The 24241-nt window shown below is 46.9% G+C and overlaps 1 pseudogene; it reads left to right on the plus strand.

Moving 5' to 3' along the window:
• Window positions 1-24241, plus strand: part of LOC130874186 (survival motor neuron protein-like) — a 44032-nt pseudogene that overhangs the window by 17769 nt on the left and 2022 nt on the right.

Here is a 24241-nt window from a genome sequence, read left to right on the forward strand (position 1 = left end):
AGTGAAGATCTTTTCCCATTTTGTAGGCTGTTGTTTTGTCTTGTTGACTGTGTCCTTTGCTTTACAGAAGCTTTTCAGTTTCAGGAGGTCCCATTTATTAATTGTTTCTCTCAGTGTCTGTGCTGCTGGGGTTATATTTAGGAAGTGGTTCACTGTGCCAGTGCGTTCAAGTGTACTTCCCACTTTCTCCTCTATAAGGTTCAGTGTGGCTGGCTTATGTTGAGGTCTTTGATCCATTTGGACTTGAAGTGGAACGCTTTTAAAGTTTGGTTTCCTGTTGCTGTAACAGAACACCCGACAGAAGGGACACAAAGGAGGAAAGGGTGAGTTAGCCTAGACTTTATAGGACAGTTCGTCATGGTGCTGACGTCAAGGCAGCAGGACCTTGGCAGCTGCTCACGCCACAACCCGCAATCAGAAACCGAGAGCAATGCACACATGCTTGTTCATGCTGTTTCTCTACTTCTTACAGTGCAGGATGCCTGGTCCAGAGATGGCCCCATGCACAATTAAGATGACCAAAGTAATACCCATGTCCAGAGATTCAGCTCCCAGAAATTCTAGATTCCATCAAACTGATAATTATCACTAGCCACCACACACACGCAACACACACACACACACACTCACACTCTACTGTCATCTGCTGGAAAGGGGAGATGAATGTGATGAGATGAGGTTTAGTGATGAGGTTTAGGTGATGGTCTTGGCTTAGGAAACTTACTGGAGCCCAGAATGGGCTCCCCTTCCTCTGCCTCCTCCTTGGCACCTCACACACCGCTGTACATGCTCTTCCTCAGTGAACTTATTTTATCAGACGGTTCCTAGCATCTCTCAGGGCTGCGTGTGTGCTGCCTGATGTGGGGCAGAGACTTGAGTGACATGCTGGTTATGACAGCCAGTGCCAGGTGCTCGTGGAGGGAGGTGAAGCCGCCAGCAATGTTAATAAGACTCAAGTCTTCACTTGAGTCCAGCGTGGGCCGAGGTGAGGAATATGAAGTCGTGGTGGAGGAGGAGAGCAAAGCAATAAAGAAAATGGAAATCTTTAGGGTGTTGATGCTGAGGGAATAGTTGGGAGACTGGCACCGAGTCCAGCTTTCAAAGGCCAGGAACTTCCTCAGGGAAAAGAAAGGGGCAGGAGAGGGCAGAGCTGACCTATGAAGCAATCCTTTCCTTACTTTTTTTTCTTTTGCAGATGCTCGGGATATTAGCTAGGAGGATGAGAAAACAATCTGCTCTCACGGAGTGCCCCCAACAGTGCAGCCTTGCTCCCTGCCGCCCACAGTTTTATTAGCACATGAGAAACTGGGTGAGACTTTTGAAAAACAAAACAAAAAAACCCTACCAAGGTCTCACTATGTAACTCTGGTTGGCCTAGAACTCGCTGTGTACACCAGGCAAGCCTTGAACTCAGAGTCCACTTGCCTCTGCCTCTTGAGTGTTGGGATTAAAGGTGTGTGCCCCAATGCCTGGCTGAGGGGCTTTTTTTTTTTTTTTAAGAATTTCATAGTTATATAGTGAAGTATCATATCTGCCCTCTATGTTCCTCTCCAATTTCTTCCATACTGCCCTCAACAAATCCTCTTTCCAATTCAACTTCATATCTTTTCTTTAAAAATAATCTTGCCTCTCTGAGTTTGAGGCTAGGGTAGTCTATACTCTGTTCTCTCTTCTACCACATGGGTCCTAGAGAATGAACTCAGGTCATCCGGCTTGGTGGCCAAGTGCCTTACCTGTCAAGCCATCTTGCAAGCTTGTAACTTATTATGTACCCTACTAATTCTATAAACTCCGTTATCAACTTAAGAAAAATAATCTTGCCAATAATTCACCATCAGGGGTGGGGGCTGGGACACTTTGCCCATTTATGCTGGGATTGTGACTGGCTTGACTCCGCCCATTTCACAGCAACTCCTCCCACTGTCTTTCTGCCCCTCCTCCTGGAGTTCCGTAGCCACGCGGGTGGGGGGGGTGGGGGGTGGGGGTGGGGGTTGCGCGTGCGCGTTGATATGTCATTTAGGGCTGAGCGCTGTCTCATTCTCAGCACCATGGGCGGTTCTGCATCTTTCTGTTGACTGCTGCCCACTGCGAGAAGAAGCGGCTCTCACCCAGGCTGAGAGCTTTCCAGGTCTGTGGGTACAAACGTAAATATTTAGAGGGCAATTTGATGACATGACCGCTTAGCAAATAACAATAGCAGCTTCTACGCTAGGGCCTATGGCTTTCAATGGGGGCTCCCTGTAATGAAAATGCCAGCTGTTTAATAGCCACATGGTAAATACTAGTTTTTGTGTTCAGGTTTGAATCTTTACCTCTTCACTGAGAGTCATATGCACCCTGGGAGCAGAATTCTGCTGTCTGCTGGACTGACAGACTACGGAAACTTTTTGAGGTGTGTGATTGTTTCAGGGTTTCCACTGCTATGATAAAACACCATAACCAAAAGCTTGGGAAGGGGAGTGTTTATCTCATTGTACAGCTCACAGTCCATTATCCAAGAAAGTCAGGGCAGGATTTTTTTTTTTTTTTTTTTTTTTCTGAGACAGGCTTTCTCTGTAGCTTTGGAGCCTGTCCTGGAACTAGCTCTTGTAGATCAGGCTGGCCTCAAACTCACAGAGATCCGCCTGCCTCTGCCTCCCGAGTGCTGGGATTAAAGGCGTGCACCACCACCGCCCTGCCAGGGCAGGATTTTGAAGCACAGACCATGGTTTGCACCCCATAGCTCCCCAAAGCTTGCTTGCTCTATAGTACCCAGAGTCAGTAGCCCAGAGATGGCACTGCCCACATGAACCGGGCCTTCCTACATCAATCATTAATCAAGAAAGCGTACTGCCAGCTTGCCTGTGTGTGTGTTTCTGCTCAAACCCAAGGGTCCTTACTTCATAGGGAAGAAGGCTGGGGAAGTTGCCTTGCTTCCACTCACTGCTCCGTTCTCTGCAGCCTCCTGTCTTTCTGACACGCCCACCTGTCTGCCTGGAGCAGATAGCATGCCCGTTTATAAGTGCAGGGGGATGGAGAGGCATACTTCCGCTGAGGGGAGGAATTACCTTCTATCCTTTGGGGTACATGGGTCCCTTGTTGCAGCCTGACTCCTAACAGAAGGGAAGGAAAAGTGAGTGGGTATTTATCTGTCCTAGCGATACATGCAGCAACGATGCCCTGGATTACCTTGACAATACTGGGAACTGGGGAGAGAAGTACTCTCTGCTCCTGCGCTCCGCTCCTCTTGGAAGCAGGAGGCATGCAGAGAGGCATATGACCTAGAGAATGGTCCCATTCATTCTGGGAAAGAGGGTGTGCTTGGTGGATTCTTCCTTGGGGTCTTGTACGTGGGTTTCAATGCTGAGGCCTCAGCTCACAGGAGACGACAAGAGCTTCCTCATCGGGATGGGCAGGTGCTGAGCCTTCTTTGCTGCTTGGGGTGGGGTGGCATGGGTGTGAGCCTTGACTGGGAGAGAGCTTATCTAGGCAAGAGCTTGTGGTTAGCTTTTCCTTCCATCTAGGGAAGCAGCAGAGAGGCAGGCAATGGTCAGATTGGGGGCTGGCCTCTCCGCAGCTGAGAGTGCTGGAACCCTGGCAGGCTTGGTGAGGGGCAGGACCAGTGTTCAGCGGCTGGGGCACGAAAGCAGAAGGGCTTTGCTGTTCTCTCCAGTGTGGACCTCTTCACAGAGCTCCCTTCCCTGCATCCACGTGGGGGATTGTATAAGAGCACATACGGTGTAGGGAACAGAAGGGCGATCCTGGGTTGCTTGGGCTCCCATGTGGTGTGGCGGGGGCCCCGGGACCTGAGTTTCCATGGGAGGGCAGCTGAGCAGCACGCGCTCCCCTGTTGTCTGCCTGCAGCACTGTGGCTTCCTTGCATATCCCACTGGAGCTTGGACTTGTTCGCTGGCTCTGCTCCCGCGGCTCCGAATCCTGTAGCCAGGCAAGAGTCGCTTGCCAGTGTTTTTGGGACATCCTTCCAGCTCCCATTACGCCCCAACACTCACAAATTAATAAGAGGATGCTCTCCTAGGCTGGTCACTAGGACTGGAGCCAGAACTTCCGTCGCTGGCACTGTCTCTGGGGATGCCCTGGAGGAGGGCATGGCTGGTCTCCACAACTCCAGCCTTCAAGAGGCAGGGCTGCACCTTAAGTACTGGCTATGGATTGCCTGTGGATTTATTTAAGCCCTTCCCGCACCTGTTTATGTTTCATTAAACTCTTTTATTGATCCTCTTAATTCTCCCGTAGCTGATTTACTTCTAGGCCCTGCCGTCGCCCCCTTCTCTGGGGCTCGTTTTCAAGGGTTTTCCAGCACGCATCTGTAACCCAGAGCCCTGTAAGCGCTGCAGCCCACAGAGCAGGCAGCCAGCAGTCTCGCGTCCACTCGTGAATCCTCCGTCCTCCTTTCCGAAGCTGGAGGAAGGCCGTCCCCCTACCTTCCACCCCCATGTCTATTCTAAACTTGCTCTTTTTCGGTTCTCCCCCACCTCCTCCTCATCCATCCTCCTCTATTTCTTTTCAGAGAAGGTCGGGCCTCCCATGTATATCAGCCACCACCGCATAGCAAGCTGCGGTGAGTCTGGGCACCTCCTCTTCTATTAAGGCTGGACAAGGCAACCCGGTACGAGGAATAGGTTCCCAAAAGCAGGCAACAGACTCCGAGACAGGCCCTGCTCCTCTACTAGGTGACTCACAGGAAGACCAAGCTACACTACTGCCACATATATGCAGAGGGCCTAGATTAGTCCATGCAGGCTCCCTGGTTAGCAGTTCAGTCTCTGTGAGCCCCTACAAGCCAGGTTACTGTGCTTCCCTTTAATGTCCCAAATAAACAATACATCTTTTTTTTTTTTATTATTTTTATTTTTCATTTTCAAGACAGAGTTTTTTGGTCCTGTCCTGGAACTAGCTCTTGTAGACCAGGCTGGTCTCGAACTCACAGAGATCCGCCTGCCTCTGCCTCCAGCGTGCTGGGATTAAAGGCGTGCGCCACCACCGCCCGGCTATATCTTTTATTTTTTTTGATGTGTGTGTGTGTGTGTGTGTGTGTGTACATGCATGTGTGTGTACATGTGTGTGTGTGTGTGTGAAGTCTGTAAGCCAGATGTTAGTATCTGGTGTCATTCCTCAGGAGTTGCACACCTTGTCTTTCAAACTTTTAAAAAACATATTATTTGTGTATGTACACATACATGCTACAGCATGTGTGTGGGGATCCGAGGACAACTTGTGGGAATCAGTTCTCACACGTGGATCCTAGGGATTATCAGGGATACCAGCTGAGCCGTTTCCTGCCTCCCACCCTGCTTTTTGAGATAGCATCTCTACTGGCCTGAAAGTTGCCAGGTTGCTGAGGTTAACCAGTGATCCCCAGAGAGCTACCTGTCTCTGCTTTCTACCTGCACGATTATAAGTGTGTTACCACACTTGGCCTTTCTACCCCATGGGTTCTGGGAGATTGAACTCAGGTCCTCATGCTTGCAAGACAGACGTTTTACTGACGGCCATCTTACTGGCCCAGCAATGAGCCCTTGATAGCACAATTTCAAGCCACTGTTTTCCTAGCGGTGGAGAGACTTTTGAGTCTTGTCTTAGTCAGGGTTTCTGCTGCTGTGTTTCCATTTGCTCGCAGTTCAGAAGTTTCGTCCATTATTGTCATGGTGGGGAGCATTGTGGCGTGCAGGCAGACATGGTGCTGGAGAGGGAGCCGAGAGTCCTACAGCGTGACTCACAGGCAACAGGAAATGGTCTGAGATATTGGGTGTGACTTGAGCATATATGAGACCTCAAAGCCGCCTCCACAGTGACACACGTCCTCCAACAAAGCCACACTAGCGCCACTCCCCTTGAGGATCATTTTCTTCCAAACTACCGCAATTACGGCCTTTAGACTCCACTCTCTGTCTCTGTGTTTTAGTTGGAGTGGGAGACAGTCTGTGACATGCATGACACTCACAATCCACTGTGAGGGCTGAGAAGGGAGCAGTTTGCAGAACATAGGCTGGACTGGATTGGAAAATTTATAGATGATCTTCCAATCCATTCTTTATTGTGATCCCAAATTGGGGATTCTGTTAGAAATATGGTGAGTCTCATATTAATTTTTTTTGAGGCAGGCCTCACTGTGTAACCTTGGCTGGCCTCAGACTCACGAAGATATACTTGCCTCTGCAAAACTGGGCTCTGCTTAGACTTGGCACTTAAAAGTAGCCTCACTATCTGGCTGCTCTGGCAGAATGGAGCGGGGCTCTAGTTGTCTGCCTTGTTCTCGTGGCTCATGTTTTCTCTCTGTCCTTTAGACCAAGGTCTCGTTTTCCTGGCCTGATCCTCCAGAGTATCTGCCCATCTCTCCTTGTCATGTCCTGCCAGGCACCCTGAGAATAGGTCTTCTTGTTACAGCTGATCTGAATTATGAGGAAAAATAATTGCTTAATTTTTTTTTTTGGTTTTAATTTATCTGGATTGACTGACTATCTCTTTACAAGATCTCCCATCCAGGCTGTTCTCAACTGTCTGCGTAGCCAAGGATGACTTTGAACTTCCCCCTTCCCTCCACATTCCCTACAGGCTGGGATTACCTACCGTGTGTATGCCTGTTCCATACTGGGGATAGAGCCCAGAGCCTGGTACATATGAGGCTAATCCTCTACCGGCTGAGACACACACCCAGTCCTCTGCTGCTGTTTTTCTAAGGAGAGAAACAGCAAACATTTGGTGGGGAAATTCTCACTATTTGGAGTGATTGGCCTGTATTGCCAGTTTTCTTCCCTTCTAATGTTATATAGCCAAATGGAAAAAGACAGAATCTTCTTGAAAGAGGTGAATTGACTTTTGGAGAGGGGCTCAATCTCAACACTCTGCTCTCTCTGCTCTCTCTTTCCAGCCTGGTGGATGGCCATGTGGCTTTCCTCTGCGTGGGCTCTGGGCTGCAGCTGAGCTCCCATGGGAGGCTGTGAGTCTTCATCTTGATGGTGAACTCGTTTCCCGCGGTTCCTCATAGCCTGCATGTGTGCTGTACTCTGCACGCCTCGGGGCTGCTCTGGAAGTCCCCTCATTAGTAGGTCCGGGAGTCATGTGACAGTCTTTTGGCAAGTGGAAGCATGTCTTGTGGGACCCCGTTTGTAATTTGCAGAAAGCATCCTTCTGGGAGAGTGGCCGGACTGCTCAAGTCCTTCTTTAAGTGCCGTCTTTGCTCATTGCTGTTGAGGTCTGGTTCTTTCAGATGTGCTGGTAAACTGCTCATACTTGGTGGCAGCAGCAGCAATGATGATAATTGAACTAATAATTCCTGCTCCTGGACAGGCATTGTGTTAGATGCTTGTGAAATACACTGGGTCTTCTATTAAAAATTATACACACACACACACACACACGCACGCACACACATTCTGAGACAGAAGTTTCGTGTATCTCAGGATGGCCTCAAACTTGCTGCATGGCTGAGGATGATCTTGAACTCCTATTTTCCTTTCCCTCATCTCTGGATTATAGATATGCACCACCATGCCCAGCTTTATGTAGTACTTGGGACTGAATTTAATGCACACCCAGTAAACTTCCTGCCAGCTGAGCAACAGCAACAGCCCTCCCTGAGATAATATCAGTATGAGTTGCATTCTGTCCTCGTAGAACTAAGGCTTGGAGAACAGACTGAACCCTGCCTTTCCCGGCCACAGTACCAGGGGCTAAGCTGAGATTAACCTGTGATCCATTCAAGAACGGGCATCCTCGAATGACTCTTCCCTGACAGGAGCAGTGGGATCTGGGTAGAGAGAAAGCTACAGCCAGCTATGAGTCCCAGAGAGGTTTGCCGAGGTAGGTCCCTTATTAATCTGGGACCGATGTGTGTGTGTGTGTGTGTGTGTGTGACATCATCTCACCGTGTAGCCATGACTGGCCTGAAACTCACAGAGATCCATCCACCTCTGCCTCCTGAGTTCTGGGATCAAAGCTCTATGCCACCATGCCTGGCACTGGCTCTTTTTCCCAGAGCTCTGGGGTTCTATATCTTTACTCTCCTCTGTGATCTCTGTCCCTAGATATGATCCTTGTTCAACATGGTTTGAAGCTGAGATTACACTAATCTCCAGCAGGACAAAGTGACAGATGCCCAAGCTGAAAAACAAACTCTCCCTTTGATAGGAAATAGACAGCAGTGTCATAATGACAACTTTTGTGTGTATGTGTGTGTCTGCATGTGTCTACCCTATCTATTAATTGTAAACATTTAAACATTTATTTATTCATTGTGTGTATGGGGCATACCGTGGCACACACTGGGAGGTCAGGACACCTTGTGGGATTTGGCTCTCTCCTTCTATCATGTGGTTTCTGGGGATTGAACTCAGGTTGTCAGACTTGGCGGCAAACACTCCACTGAGCCATCTTACTAGCCCTCCACCTTGTTTTTTGAGGCAAGGTCTGTTCCTGAGCCTGGAGCTTGCTGATTGGCTCTTCTGGTTAGCAGGTGAGCCTGTTTCTTAAAGCTGGAATCACAGTTTTGTGAGCAGTGTATGGCTTCTTTACGTGGTTCTGGGAAATGGAACCCAGGCCCCGCAGCTCGCTTGGCAAGCACTTTCCTGACTGAACCATCTTCCTGGCCTTGCTTGTTGAGTATTTATCAGCAGCCTTTAGGTACTCAGTGTTCACATTGGCTCTGGGGCAGGCATCCCTGCTCTTCCCTCTGATGTCAGTTGAGTTTATCAGCATGAGTCCATAACCAAATTGTAACTTCCTTCCATCAAAACCCAGATGTAGTTAAAATACATATTTTTGGCTACAACTAGAGAGGTGATCCAACTTCTAATCAAGGAGAATTTAGAAATTGCCTTTGGTCCCATTGTCTTGTACACTGAATTTTAAGTAACTGTAAGGGAAGGAGAGAGCCACATGCTGGCCCATTCTCGCCATCAGTGGGAAAATTATTGTACAAGAGAAAGAGTTGGCCATCATTGAACTCTGCCATCAAAGAGCAGCGTGGCTCCATACACTGACTTGGTGTCTCTCTAGAGGGCCAAACCATGATGGATCTGGGGCATCCCCCAAGGTAGTGATGACACCCTGGATGATGATGGGTTAGGGTACTCCAGAGGCCAGGAGAGAGACAACTGGGGATCTCTCTCTCTCTCCCCCCTTCTCTCCCTCCCTCCTTCCCCCCATACTCCCCTTCCTCCATCCCTTTCTCTTTCTCTTTTTGTGTTTGGGACTGGGGCAGTGAGCATGCTAGAAAAGTGCTTTCAATTGAGCTGTATCTTTAGCACATGTATGTGTGAGTGTGTGTGTGAGTGTGTGTGTATGTGTGTGTGAGTGTGATTTGGTATATGTATGTTGTATTTGCCTATACCTACATCTATATCTATTGCACTCCATTTATTTTGATTTATTTATTTTTGGACAGGGTCTTTCCTTGGACCTGCTGCACATTTATCTGTTGCACTGTCAGCCCGCTTGTATTTATTTAGTACTTACATTCTTGTGTGTGTGTGTGTGTGTGTGCGTGCACACGAACATGCATGCGCATCACATGGTGTGTGAGTACAGGTGTGCACAGGCCACAGCATATGCACTGAGATAACATGACAACCTCACCCTCCGTCTTGTTTGAGACAGGCCTCATTGCTCCCCAGTGTGTACACCAGGCTAGTTAGCCCACAGACTTCTGGGGATTCTCTTGTCTCTGTCTCCCATCTCCTCATAAGAGTGCTTGAGTTACAGATGGTTTTTGTCGACTTGAAGCAAACCTAGACATACCTGGCAAGAGGGAGTCTCAGCTGAGGAATTTCCTCTATCAGATTGGCTGTGGTTATGCCTGTGGAGGCATTTTCTTAATGACTGATCGACGCAAAAGGGCCTAGTCCTCTGTGGGTGGTACCATCTGTGAGTGGGGGGTGATCCTGGGCTGTGTAAGAAAGGTAGCTTAGCGAGCCAGGGGGAGCAAGCCCGGAAGCAGCACTCCTCTGTGGTTTCTGCCTCAGTTCCTGCCTTGACTTTCCTGCTGATGGACTATAACCTGTTAGCCAAATAAATCCTCTGCCTCAGTTAGGGTTGCTATTGCTGCAGTGAAATAACATGGCCAAAGGTAGCTTGGGTAGGAAAGTATTTATTTTGCTTACACTTCAGCTTCACTGTTCATCCTTGACAGCAATCAGGGCAGGAACTCAAGCAGGGCAGGAACCTGGAGACAGGAGCTGATGCAGAGGCCGTGGAGGGGTGCTGTTTATTGGCTTGCTCAGTCTGCTTTCTCATAGAACCCAAGACCACCAGCCAAATGGTGGCACCACCCATAGTGGGTTAGGTCCTCCCCCATTGGTCACTAATTAAGAAAATCCAACAAGCTTGCCTACAGCCATCTCTCTCTCTCTCTCTCTCTCTCTCTCTCTTTTTGATTTTCGAGACAGGGTTTCTCTGCCTACAGCCATCTCTTAAAGAGGCATTTTCTCAATCAAGGCTCCCTCCTATCAGACTGTGTCAAGTTGACACCAGCTAGCCAGGAGACCTTTCCTCCCTCAGTTGTTTTTATCAGTGTCTTATCGCAGCAGCAGAGAACCAAATTAGGACACAGATGCATGCTACCTTGTCTGCTTTACGTGGGTGGAGTGGGACAATGGTCTGTATTCTGTCAATTATATTTTAAATAAATGCTGATTGGCCAGTAGCCAGGCAGGAAGTATAGGCGGGTCAATGAGAACAGGAGAATTCTGGGAAGAGGAAAGCCCATTCCTCTGCAGTCTTGACCCAGCCACAGAAGAAGCAAGATGTGACTGCCTTGCCGAAAAAGGCATTGAGCCACGTGGATAACATAGACAAGAATAATGGGCTGATATAAGTTGTAAGAGTTAATAAGAAGCCTGAGATAATGGGCCGATCAGTTTACAACTAATGTAGACCTCTGTGTGATTTCTTTGGAACTTAACGGCTGTGGGAACCGGGCAGGACAGAAACCCAAGACAACACGTGGGTTCTGGAGATTCAAACTCAGGGCTCATGTACTCATGGCAAGACTGCTGCACTCCGAGTCATCTCTCCAGACCTTGGTTTCCTTTGGAGTTTGAATGGCCCTTATGCCTACATATTCTGTATAAGATGTCCAGTGTTTGTGGAACAGGAGTGGCAGAAGTGGATATCTTTGTGTTTGCTCAGGATCTCAGTGGAGATGTTTAATCAGCTTTCCTGTCTCTTGTTGGCAGTGTTTTGTCATATGGATCCTTTCTTATACTCCTCCAATACCTGATTTGTTGTGTTGTATTTTCATGGAAGAGTGTTGAGTTTTACCAGATGATTTTTCTACAAGATAGCCTATTGGTGTGTGCTATCTCACATATTGCTTTTGTTGTTTTGTGTGCATTGAACCATCCTTAAATACCTAGGATAAATCACTTGACCAGGGTATATAGTCTTTCTAGTGTGCTGTTAGATTACATATATGTATGTATATGCACACACACACATTTTTCCTTTCTTCCCCCAAGACAGAGTATTAGTATATAGCTCTGGCTGTCCTTGAACTCACAGAGATTCAACTGCCTCTGCCTCCTGAGTGCTGAGATTAAAAGTGTGCACCACTATGCTTGGTTTTAGTTTGTTAATATTTTGTTGAAAATTTTTGGTTTTATTTGTTTGTTTGTGTTGACACAGGGTTTCTCTGTATAGCTCTGGCTGTCCTGGAACTTGCTCCATTGCCTACCTCTGCCTCCCAAGTGTTAGGATTAAAGGTGACCACCTGGTTTGAGAATATTTTGTTAGGGGTATTTGTTGATCATTTTCCTTTTTAAAGATTTTATGTGTGTGTATGTGTGTGTGCATGCGCACATGTGTGTGCATACAAGTGTGCAGATGCACATGAAATCCAGAAGAGGGTGGTTGATCTTTGGCACTAGAGTTATAGGTGATTATGAGCTGCCCAGCATGGGTGCTGGAACCAAACTCAGGTCCTGTGCAACAGCAGCAAGTGCTCTTAACTGCTGAGCCAACTCTCCAGGCCCTCCGTTCAGTTTTTGTTACGTTGCCCTCTGTCTTTGTGATCATAGTAACACCAGCCTGGTCAGGCAGTTTTGGCAGTTCCCCACTTCTCAGATTTTTGGAATAGTAGGAGAAGGATTGACCTTGTGTCTTCTGCAAATGTCTTGTAGAACTCTGCAGTGAAGCTGTCCGGCCCTGGACTGCTCTTGGCTGGGAGGCTTCATTACTGAGGAGGTCTGGCTGCTCACTGTTCTTCAGTGCTTCCTGTTTCCTTGGTTCAGTTTGGCCAACCACACATGTTTCTTAGGTTTTCCAATTTCCTGCTGTATATTTGTCCACAGTTGTCCTTAGTGAACTCTTTTTTTTTAAAAAATATTTATTTATTATGTATACAATATTCTGTCTGTATGACTGAAGGCCAGAAGAGGGCGCCAGACCTCTTTACAGATGGTTGTGAGCCACCATGTGGTTGCTGGGAATTGAACTCAGGACCTTTGGAAGAGCAGGCAATGCTCTTAACCACTGAGCCATCTCTCCAGCCCCTTAGTGAACTCTTGTATTTGTATTTCTGTGCTCTCTCTTTCTTTGTCCCCTCCCCCCACCAGGTTAGCTAGGGTAAAGATTTTCAATTATGTTTATTATTAAATACAAAAACCCAGCTATTTGTTTCATTGATCTTTTGTTTCTAGTTTATTTCTGCTTTCATTTTTATTATTTTACTTACTGATTTTAATTTTGGTTTGTTATTTTTTTAGTTCACTGAATTGTAATATTGTTTATTTGAAATCTATTAAGGGTCTGCTACTTTATTTATTTGCGTGTGTGTCTGTGTCTTTGTGCACGTGCGTGCCTTCACAAGGGTGTGGCAGCTAGAGGAGGGTTTACAGGACTTAGTTCTTTCCTTTCTTCATGTAGCTCACTGGGATTGAGCTGAGGTCATTAGACTTGATGACCTGCTCTTTACTCTCCGAGCCGTCTTGACAGCCCCTTCTTTACACTGCTATTTACTGTACCCCAAACGGCTTTGCCATGACACTCCCCACACACATCCACACCACCCTTCCTCCTGCCCTCCCCCCAGATCACTGGTCTCTTTATGCCCTCAGACAGTCCCCTCTGGGCGAGCACTCAGTACATGTGTGGAGAGGGGAGGACAACTTACAGGGGTGGGGTTGAACTCAGGTTGTCGGGCTTGGCAGCGAGCAGATTTACCTGCTGAGATACCTCACTTGCTACCCTCTGACTCCTAATTAAATCTATATTCTGTCAGTGGGAGATAACCTGTGATGTTTTCTGCTTTCTCCCCCATTACTATCTTTTGTCCCCTTCATCCCCTTTGAGCTCCTTCCTCCCGCTGCAATGGAAGCTTCCCTTCCTTTTTTTCATACACTCTGTGTTTCAATCCATATTCCCCATCCAAGAGAAAACATGCTGTAGTTATTTTTCAGAGTCTGACTTACATGATCTCCAGTCTCATCCACTTTCTGGCATATTTAATTTAATTATTTAATTTAATTTAATTTAATTATTTCATGTAGGATAAAAATCCATTGTGTGTATTTTCCACGTTTTCTTTATCTGCCCATTCGTTCAGGGCAGCTGTAAACATGGTATGTAAGTTTACCTATTTGGATTCCTTTGGGTATTGTTCTAGTTAGGTTTCTGTTGCCATGCTAAAACCCTTACCAAAGCCAGCTTGGGGAGGAGATGGTTCAGTTTATACTTTATAGCCCATCACAAGGGAGGCCAGGGCAGGAACTGAAGTCAGGACCAAGAGGCAGGAATGAAAACAGAGATCATAGAAGAATGTTACTTACTGGCTTGCTTCCCCTGGCTGGGTCAGCTACCTTTCCTGTACACCCCAGGACCACCTGCCCAAGGATGGCACCACCCACAGTGGGCTGGGCCCTCCCACAGCAATCATGAATCACAAGAACTCCCCATGGGCCAGTCTGATTGTGGTAACCGCAGTTGAGGTTCCCTCTTCCCAGATGCCTCTGGTTTGCATCAAGACAAAGCTATTCAGCACAAATGTTTACCCAAGGATGGTGTAGATGGGTCAGACGGTAGTCAAATTCCTGGAGGAGCCTCGATGTGAACTTGCACTGTGGTAGGTTAGACTGCCTGGTCAGTGAGTTCCCAGGATTCCCTTCAGTGTTGGGGTTACAGGTACATGCCAACACTCCTGGCTTTTGTGGGTGTTGGGATCTGAACTCAGGTCCTCACGCTAGCATGGTTAGCACTGTACAGACTGGGCCGTCTCTCTAGCCCCTAGCTGGGACTTTGATAGTATTGTGGGTGTCTGTGGCTAGGGTCAGGGAATGCAGGGCTTCTGTCCTTTAAGGCAGCGCTTTTTCCAGCAGCAGCTTCTTTCTCGGGACATCACTGTGCTCTAGCAGCCTGGTGTCTAGGGACTGGATGAGTGACGGTGGAACTTCCTTCTCAGAAACGGAACTGTTGTGTGAACCCAAGGCTGTAGGAAGCAGGAATGCCTGGGTTTGCGGTAATCAAACCTTCTAGGTGTCTCCAGTCTAATCTTTTCCCTGGAACAAGGAGGTAAATCTCCTTGGCCAGGGAGGCAGGGTCACAGTTGCCAGTGGGCTGTGCTCTTTCTGTACTGTCAGCCTAGGCCTCTGTGCACTGCCGGGCCCCTTAGTTGTCCCTTGGCCATCCTTGAAGCAAAGGAGTACAGTCGTCTTTCTTTACGTGGGTACTTCTATTTGGCTACCTTATAATTTTGCTTTTTGGGCTTTTTTTTTTTTGGCTCTCTTGTTTTTACATTAAAATCTTTTTATTTATAGATTTATTTATTCTATTGTAGGTATATGAATCTTTTGCCTACATGTATATATGTATACCATATGCATGCCTGGTCCAAAGGAGATGTTGGTTCCCTCGAAACTAAAGTTGTACATGGTTGTGAGGCATCACGTGGATGCTGGGAACTGAACCTGGGTCCTCTGCAAGGGAATCAAGTGCTTTTAACCACTGAGCCATCTCTCCAGCCACTTCTTGCATTTATCTTTAAAATTCTATTTATTTATTTGTGTTTATTTATGTTCATACATGTGCGTCTGTGGAGGTCAGAGGACAGTTCTGGGGAGTCATTTGTCTCTTGTAACCTTGTGGGATGGAGGCAGTGACCTCAGGTTGTCAGGCATTGGTTTCCAGGAAAACGCTTGCTAGGCTTTTGATCGGATTTGTTGACTCTGTGAATCTGTTTGGAAAGGACAGATACGTTTGTTAATATTATGTCTTCCTAGAATGTAGCCAGCTCTGGAGTGTTGGCTTTGGTCAAGTCCCTTGGGACATCATTAGTGGAGAACCAAGTTGTGTGTTGTTTCTTTTTACCTTGGGGTTTCCCAGATCAACTTGGATTATATAAACTTGAGCCCAAAATCTGTGTGAAGGCAGGTTTGTGGTTATGAATTCCCAGGGAAGTGTCTGTTTATCTATCAATAGAGTTATTTACTTTCCCTCTAAAGTGAAAGCTAAGTTTTCTTTCTTTTTTATTATCAGCTTGGTTGGTGAGAGATTTCCCTTTCCAAGTTCATACTTTCTTTGTCAGAGTTCCCTGTGTGAGCATTGAGCCCCAGGTTTCACAGTGCTTACAAATTCTCCAGTCTTCTGACCAAGTTGTCACAGTAAAAGCTAATAAGAGCTTTCCGGCTTCTGGGAGGTACCATGGACTTCTGTAGGACTCCATTGTGACTGAAAGGGGTGCTTATGTAGTTATCTAGCATTTCTTGGTGTCTGTTCTTTTAAAATTATTTCATTTTGTTTTATTTGTGTGTGTGTGTGTGTGTGTGTGTGTGTGTGTGAGAGAGAGAGAGAGAGAGAGAGAGAGAGAGAGAGAGAGAGAGAGAGAGAGAGCACACGACCATGTGCATGGGGGTTCAGAATAGTCCATTGGATCCCCTAGAGCTGGAGTTACGGGTCCTTGTGGGCTGCCCCATGTGTGTGTGGGAGCTGATTCAGATCCTCTAAAAGAGCAGCAAGTGCCTTTAGTCACTCAGCATCTCTCCAGGCCTCCCTCTCTTCCTCCTGTCCTTCTTTGAGACAAGATTTCACTATATATCCCTGGCTAGCCTGGAAGACCCGCCTGCCTCTGCCCCCCCCCCGCCCATTTGTTTATTGTAGGTTCAGCAGTGTTCTTGGGTGCTCTTACATGCAGGCCCCGTTTTTCCTGAGTAGTGGTAACACAGACAGAGCAGGTTCTCATCTTGGGCTATTCTTTCTTTTCTTAGCTTTCCTGCACATTCCTATTCCTTTAAAAAAGTCTTCCACTTTATTACATTTGTCCTCTGATGACGTCATAGATGTGTAGAGTGCAGTCTGCTTCCTTCTGTCCCGCCCCATCTTCCTCTACTCATGTCATTCCCTCCCTCCCTCCCTCCCTCCCTCCCTCCCTCCCTCCCTCCCTCCCTCCCTCCCTCCCTCCCTCCCTCCCTCCCTCCCTCTCCCACATCATGCTTTTTCATTTATATTTATTTTTTGACACACAGGTTTGGACCAGGATGACCACAGGTTTGGCACTATCATCAGAGTCAGATGGACTCATTGTTTAGGACACTGAAGGCAATGATTCCTTATCCCAGAATCCATTAGTTGTCAATAGTTCAGGAATGGGTAGGGCCCTATGAGCCCCTTCTTGATCCATGATTGGCTGTTGACAACAGACCTAGTCTTGTGCAGGAATTTTTAAAAATAAACTATTTTTAGTGTATTGGTGTCTTGCCTGCAAGACATACGTTTTTGTGAGGTGTTGGATCCTAGAGTTATAGACAGTTGTGAGCTACTATGTGGGTGCTGGGAGTTGAACCCAAGAACTTCGGAACAATAGTCAATGCTCTTGATCACTGAGCTACCTCTCCAGCCCTAGTTAGGAGGATTCTTACTAACAGCAGACCCAGAAGCCCAGGGGAATACCTAGTAGAGCAGAAGACTCTGAGTTCATGGAGGTTCATGCTAAGGAAATGTGCAGGATGGTACCAGCACCCACCTTCGCTGTGCCCTGACATCTGGGCTATTACTGTTGGGCACTTTGCTTTATTCTGCAGTCTCCTCTTAGTGGCATGGGCTGTACAGGGAGCCCTCTACGATGGTTACTATCAGGTGTCAGCTTGAGAGGATCTGGAATCACTTGGACTCAAGTATCTGCATGCATCTCTGAGAGATTCTTTACCCCCTCTCTCCTCGCTTTATTTATTTCTCTCTTAGTGAATGGTGCCTGGTGGCCTTTTCTAAAAAAGAACGACTCATTTCTTTATGCCAAACAGGTGCAAGGCCACGTTCCCTCTGAAGAATGTTCAGCCCTAAATGTCGTTTTGTTTAATGAGGGATGAATCTTGCTAAGCAGAGATGGCTACGTTTTAGAGTCTATCACCCCCCCTACCCTGGCCCTGGATAGCTGTGATGCTTCCTGGGAGAACTGGAGTGAGTTTTACTCCACTCTACTGTTTCTAACGCAAACCTGGAGCAAGTTTCTGAGATTTGTATGAATTCGCATGAGTTTGACATTGGGGCTGATGACAGGAAGAGTCTCTCTGTGGATGTCAGGAAACTGTGGGGCTCTCTCTGGATGTCAGGAAGCTGTGGGTTTTCTCTGGATGCCAGGGAAGTGTGGGTCTCTCTCTGGATGCCAGGGAAGTGTGGGTCTCTCTCTGGATGTTAGGAAGCTGTGAGTCTCTATCTGGATGTCAGGAAGAGGTGGGGTTCTCTCTGTTTTTGTTTTTTTTTTTTTCCTGTGATGGGAGTTGCCTTCCCAGTTTCCCTGCAGCTCACATCTTCAGGAGTTGATTGCTGTGTGGAAACTATGTTCCTGGAGCTGTCAAATCATTCTCATTACTGTGACAAAGCACCCAAACTAAGCAGCTATTTCTGTTTGGATTACCATATGACCCATCTCTACCACTCCTGGGGAGATACCTGAAGGAATGTGTTGGCAGAATACAGAGATGCTTGCATGCCCATAATCATTACTGCATTTTTCATAACAGCCACACACAGAGCTAGGCTGGACAGATGCCCATGAGTGAGCAGATCAATAAGCCCCAAACTGAGGCCCCACTACTTTGCTTTTCTATTACTTGAGAAACGTCATGGCTAGAAGCATCTTCGAAAGGTACAGGAACATTTCAGCTCATAGTTTATAGTCCTTCAATGAGGGGAGGCAGGGCAGGAAATCAAGGCAGGAACCCGGGGCAGAAACTGAGGTAGAGACCATGGAAAAACACTGCTTTCTGGCTTGCCCCTATGGCTCACTCTGCTTGCTTTCTTACACACCTCAGGACCATCTGCCCAGGGGTAACACCACCCACAGTGGTTATATGGTTCCTAGCCTTTTAAATGTGTGTGTGTTCATGTATGTGTATGTGGGTGCATGTTCATGTGTGTGGAAGCCAGAGGACAGCCTCAGATGTCATTCCTTAAGTGTCTACTTTTGCTTTTCTTTTCTTTTTTGAGACAAGGTCTTACTTTTACTCTGAACTAACCATTTTCCTTACACTGGCTGCTCAGCAAGCCCCAGGGCTGCGCTTGTTTCTCCAGTGTGGAGACCACAAGCGTGCACTGCCATGCCTCCATTTGTATGTAAGTTTTGGAGCTTGAGGTCAGGCCCTCATGCATATGTGGCAAACACCCTATCAACGGAACAATTTCTTCATAATTCCTAGATTTTGATTGGTCTATTTACTCTCCTATTTTTCAGACAAAAAAGGCTTTAAAAATGTTTTTTTTTGTGTGTGTGTGGTTTTGCAGAGCACATGAGCACATTCGTTTTTCTTTAAAGTTTTACATTTTAATTAAAACATTTTTACTAATTATGTATATATGTATGTATGTATATATGTGTGTATGTGTGTGTGTACATGTGTGCTAGGTGCGTGTGGAGGCCAGAGGTGTCAGAGTCCCCTGGAGCTGGAGTTACAGCGGTAGTGAGTCACATGACACAGGTGTTAGGAACTGAACTCAGGTCCTCTGCAGGAGTAGGAGACGCTCTTCACCATCACGCTGCTTCTGCGAACCCATCTAGCTGAGCCCAGCAGCTTTCACGGGAGGTATTTGGACTGCTCCGCTGCAGACAGTAGACCTGGGGGACCTTAGGCAATGCCCTGAGAATGACTCAGGGCGAGAGCGGCCCATGCTATTGCTGCTCTTCAGCTGGCTCAGACTGGAGACCTTCAAGTTCAGGCCCGCTCCATGAATTTGTGTCTTCAGCGTTCTCAGAAATTCCATTAACACGCTGGAGCAGGCTCAGGCTCGCCCATGAGTGCTCAGTAGTAAGAGTTCAGCACTGGGCATGGTGGTGTATGTCTTTAATCTCAGCAATTGGGAAGCAGAGGCAGGCTGATCTCCTCAAGTTCTAGGCCAGCCTCGTCTACATAGACAGTTTGAGTTATGCTTGACCATAATCAAAAGTTAAGTGGCATAGCCAGGTGAGACCTCTAGACTACTTTGGGATGGCCCCATGGTGAGACACTGTGTGATGCTTAATATAATCATCAATGTAACATGACCTAGATTCACTTTGGGACAAACATCTTGGCACACCTGTGAAGGAATTTCTAACTTGGGTTAATTGAGGTGTATAATAAACCCATCCTGAATCTGGGTAGCACAATCCCTGGGCGTCCTGATTCTGCTCCCTAATTGTGGATGGAATTTACCAGCCGCCCTGTACTCCCACTGCCTTGCCTTCCGCCATGATGGGATGGATCTTCAAACTGTGAGCCAGAACAAACCCTACCTTCCTTACGCTACTTTCATTGCCACAGTGATGAGGAATAACGAGACGACTGACTCAACGAGAAAAAGAGCTAGGTATGTCCAAGGCGCTGAATTCCGTGTGTGTGTGTATGTGTGTATGTGTATATGTCCCATATGGTGGTTTGAGAGAAAATGGTCCCCCAAAGGAGTGTCACTATTAGAAGGAGTGGCCCTGTTGGAGGACAGTCATCACTGTGGGCAGGGCTTTGAGGTTTCTTTTCTCAGTGTGACAGGTCTCCCTGTTGTCTGCAAGGTGTGGGACTCTCAGTTACTCCTCCAGCACCACGTCTGCCTGCATGCTGCAATTCTCCCTGCCATGATGATAATGGACTGAACCTCTAAAACTGTAAGTGAGCTCCCCCAATTTTTTTCTTATAAAAGTTGCATGGTCATGGTGTCTCTTTACAGCAATAAAAACCCTAACTAACATACACATACATACAAATATGTATGTGTGTCTTATATATGTCATATATATGAATAAAAATGCATAGATATAAACTTCAATTATACATACGAAGTATGTATAAAAAGGTAATAAACACTCAAGCCATGCCCTCCATAGTTATTTTTAATATTAGGGATTCTCTGAGGTTATTGGTTATTACATCAACTGTAACTCTGTGGTAGAAATACCGCTCATGCTAGTCATTATGTGAGTGTGTGAGTGTGTGAGCGTGTGCATGCCCATGCGTGTGGAGGCCACAGTTCCACCCTGGGTGCTGTTTCCCAGGTCTCTCACTGTCCTGGAACTCGGGCATTCAGATAGGCTTCCAGGCCAATGAGCCCCTGGGAGCTCCCCATCTGTTTCTCCAGGTCTGGGAATACAGGTCTGGCTTTTATTTGGATCCTAGGGTTCTAAACCAGGCAAGCACTTTACTGACTGAGCCATCTCCCCAGCCTCCAGGTCTCTATTGTTACTTCGTGTATCGCTGAGAGCAAACACTCAACAGGAACAGCATGATGGAGGCATTGTCTGTTTGGGGTCAAGGTCACAGCTGATCAGACAACAGAAGAGGGGGGAGCAGGCACCCCGAGAGCGCCCCCTTTCCCTCCTTTCATTGTGCCCAGCCCCCCCCCCCCAGCATGGGATGGTGTCGCCCACATTCAGGGCAGGTCTTTCTTCTTTAGCTAATTCTCTCTGGAGAAGTCCTCTGACTGCAGTCTCGCCAGCCTCCTCAGGGAGCTCCAAGTGCAATCAAATAACGAAGAAGGTTAAACACTGCAGAACGGCAAACATAAATATTGGGGCGTTCTCTACTATCAGCACTTAGAAGACAAACAGGGTCACCCGATTCCTTTCTCAGTTATTTCCAATGTGCATTGATTACATCACCTTTTTCTGCTTTTCACACATAAGAATGTTGTGTCTCTCCCTCTCTGGTCTCGAAAGCCCACTGGCAAAGTATTACCAGGCCACCACTGTGTAAAATGGTGCGATGTGTGGAGGGGGCACCTGAGGGTGACTCTTGACATCAGCCTTTCAAGGAAGGCAAAAGGGCATCATTATCTGTAGCCAATGTAAAAAATGTAAAAATTGCACGTATCATAGACTGTTTCTAGAGTGACTGACCAAAACCTATAGCCGTGAACTCAAGGGCCACAGTGATGGGCGGCGGCGGATGGTCTCGGGCGGGAATATGGGGTGCTGTGGCATGGCACCGGCTGGAGTGATGATTCTGACGTTTGGGATGGTACAACATTGATAGAAGCTTTTCATAAAGATGTGGCTTCCTTTAAAAATGCTCTAAGGAGCTGGGCGGTGGTGGCGCACGCCTTTAATCCCAGCACTCAGGAGGCAGAGGCAGGTGGATCTCTGTGAGTTTGAGGCCAGACTGGTCTACAAGAGCTAGTTCCAGGATAGGCTCTAAAGCCACAGAGAAACCCTGTCTCAAAAAACAACCCCCCCCAAAATGCTCTAAGGAAAGGTAACATTTGTGAAACCAGATAAATCAAAAGGCACAGCTAGAAGAAAACCTGCTAAGAAGAGTAAAAACCCAGCGAAGAATGTCCCAAGTCCCTTGAAAACAGTAGAAAGTGGGGATAAACGTGCCGCTGTTCGGTCAGAAGGCCGCTGTGTTCACCCAGCTACCATCGCTTCAGCTGATTTAAGAGAAGAACCTGTGTTGTGATTTATATTGGATTTGGAGTCAGCAGAGAGAGATCTGTCCGGTCTACTTTCCCCAGCCTGTGAAGTAGGTACTAAGACAGAAGCGGACGCTCAGGAGGATGAAAATGAACGTCAAGCTTCCTCTGGATCTCCTGGAAGTAAACCACATGAATCAAACTGCTTCGTGGAACTCCTTTCTCCCTCCTTCACTCCCAGTGCCAGGATCAAGATTGGTACCGGGAAAGCCAGGTCTGAGATTCAGTGGCTCACCACTGCCACCACCTCCATGGCCCCTTCCTGCTGTGTTGGATGCCTCCATTCCCTTTGGGACCACCAATAATTCTCCCACCCCTCCCATATCTCCAGACCGTCTGGATGGCACCAATGCCTGGGAAGATGGTAGTCTCTTGGTACCTGAGTGGCTATCATACTGGCTACTGTATGGGTTTCAGACCAAAATGTGCTCATGTTAAGCAGTTCAAATCTCTCCCAAGGAGGTGGTAGGTTGGTGTCCCTTGTTGATACGAACAGAAGTCTCATTGTGATCCTGGCAGACACTTGATTGAGTGGTGTGTCATCAGCTTTTTCTGTTCTGGGCTTCCGTACCTAAATAACCAGCGGGGCAAATCAGTTTGAGGAACCAAACGGCGGAAATGTGAGTTCATGGAAGTCGGTCTGCCAGGATTACGATTCAGCACAACTGAGGATTGTAACTTTCTCAGTGTGTCAAGATTTTTAAGAATGCATCTAAAAATTAATAAAAGTCCGTTTTTTTTTTTTAAGTAAAAAAAAGAAGCAGCTTGAGGAAAGAAGGGTTTATTCTGGCTCACAGTTTGAGGTCACAGTGCGTTGCGGTGGGGAATCATGGTGGCAGGAGCAGGAGCAGCCGCTTATGTTGTACCTGCAGTCAGGAAGCAGAGAGCGATGAACTTCGGTGCTCAGCCCGGGACCCCAGCCTACTGAATGCTGCTGCCTACATTTAGAGTGGTGGTTCCCGTTTCAGTTAATCCAGTCTAGAAACTGTCTCACAGACACGCCCAGAGATGTGTGATTTTAGATCCCACGGAGCGGACAGGACTAGCGCCACCATTTCTGAGGGCTGGGGTCTGCTCTGTCGCTGCTGTACAGACTCCTCGCTTAAGTTGCTGTGGTTTGTTTCACTCCCATAGAAAACGATCTGCTCTGCGTGTGGAGAGATGGCTCAACAGTTAGATGCTCTTGCGGGGGATCTGAGCTTGGTTCCCTGCATGCACGTGGGTGGCTCTCAACCACCTGTAACTTCAGCTCCAGGGGATCCAACACCCCCTTCTGGTCTCTGCAGGCACCTGTACTCATGTAGTTAAATACAATTAAAAATAAGTAAAATCATACGAATCTGATCTCTCTGGCTGTGTGATCTGTTGGAGGGGGCTTGGCTGAAACAGTGGCAGTCGTAATGGAAAAAGGGGGGTGGGAAGCAATTCAGAGAATTAGACAGACATGGCTTAGATGATGGATTGGCCATGCAAGGTGAAAAATTAAAGATGAACATTAATTTCATAATTTTAATTGCAGATTTTTACACATACGATAATGAGACTGGCAAGGAGGAATCCATCACCCCAACTTAAGAATCATTAGCATTCTTCTGTGTTTGCCTCATCTGCTTTATTGAAGCATTTAGAGTAAATTACAATCATTGTGACATTTCAACCCTAAATAATTAAGCACACATCTCCAACTGATTATCTAATGCAGCCAACATGAATTCATAGCAACATCTTCAAAATTACCACCAAAATGTTTTACTAACATTCAAACCTGGGGCAAACAAAGACTCTTTACCATTTATATATAGTTCATTGTTTTTTGTTTGGGGTGTGTGTGTGTGTGCATGTGTTTATGTGTGTGGACCTACATGTAGAGGTCAAAGGTTGATGTCAGGTGTCTTCCTCAATCATTATCTTATTATTATTTAATTTAAAATGTTATTTACCATTATTATTAGAGCATGTGTGTGCAGGTACTTGTATGCCATGGCACATGAGGAGGTCAGAGAATAATTCTCTTCTTCTACTATAGATTCTGGGGCTTGAATTCAGGTTGTCAGGCTTTCTCAGCAAACGCTTTTCCTCACTGAGTAACCCGCTGGCCCCTCCACCTTATTTTTGAGACAGGGCTTCACCAAATCTGGAATGTTCTAGACTGGCTAGATAGGGGTATTCCTGTCTGTACCGCATCCCGGCACTGGAATTACACACATGCGTCACTGTGTGCAGATTTCTGATGTGGGTTCTGGGCAATCAAACCCAGGTCCTTATATTTGTGTTATTGACTAATTTATCCTAGTCCGTTGCTCAGGGTTTCTACTATAAAAAGGCCAGGGAGCAACTATTTTAAGCTTTGAAGTTAACATTCAAAACTAAAGAAGGTTTTGGATTT

Source organism: Chionomys nivalis, chromosome 5 (assembly GCF_950005125.1).
Source record: "Chionomys nivalis chromosome 5, mChiNiv1.1, whole genome shotgun sequence".
NCBI lineage: Eukaryota > Metazoa > Chordata > Mammalia > Rodentia > Cricetidae > Chionomys > Chionomys nivalis.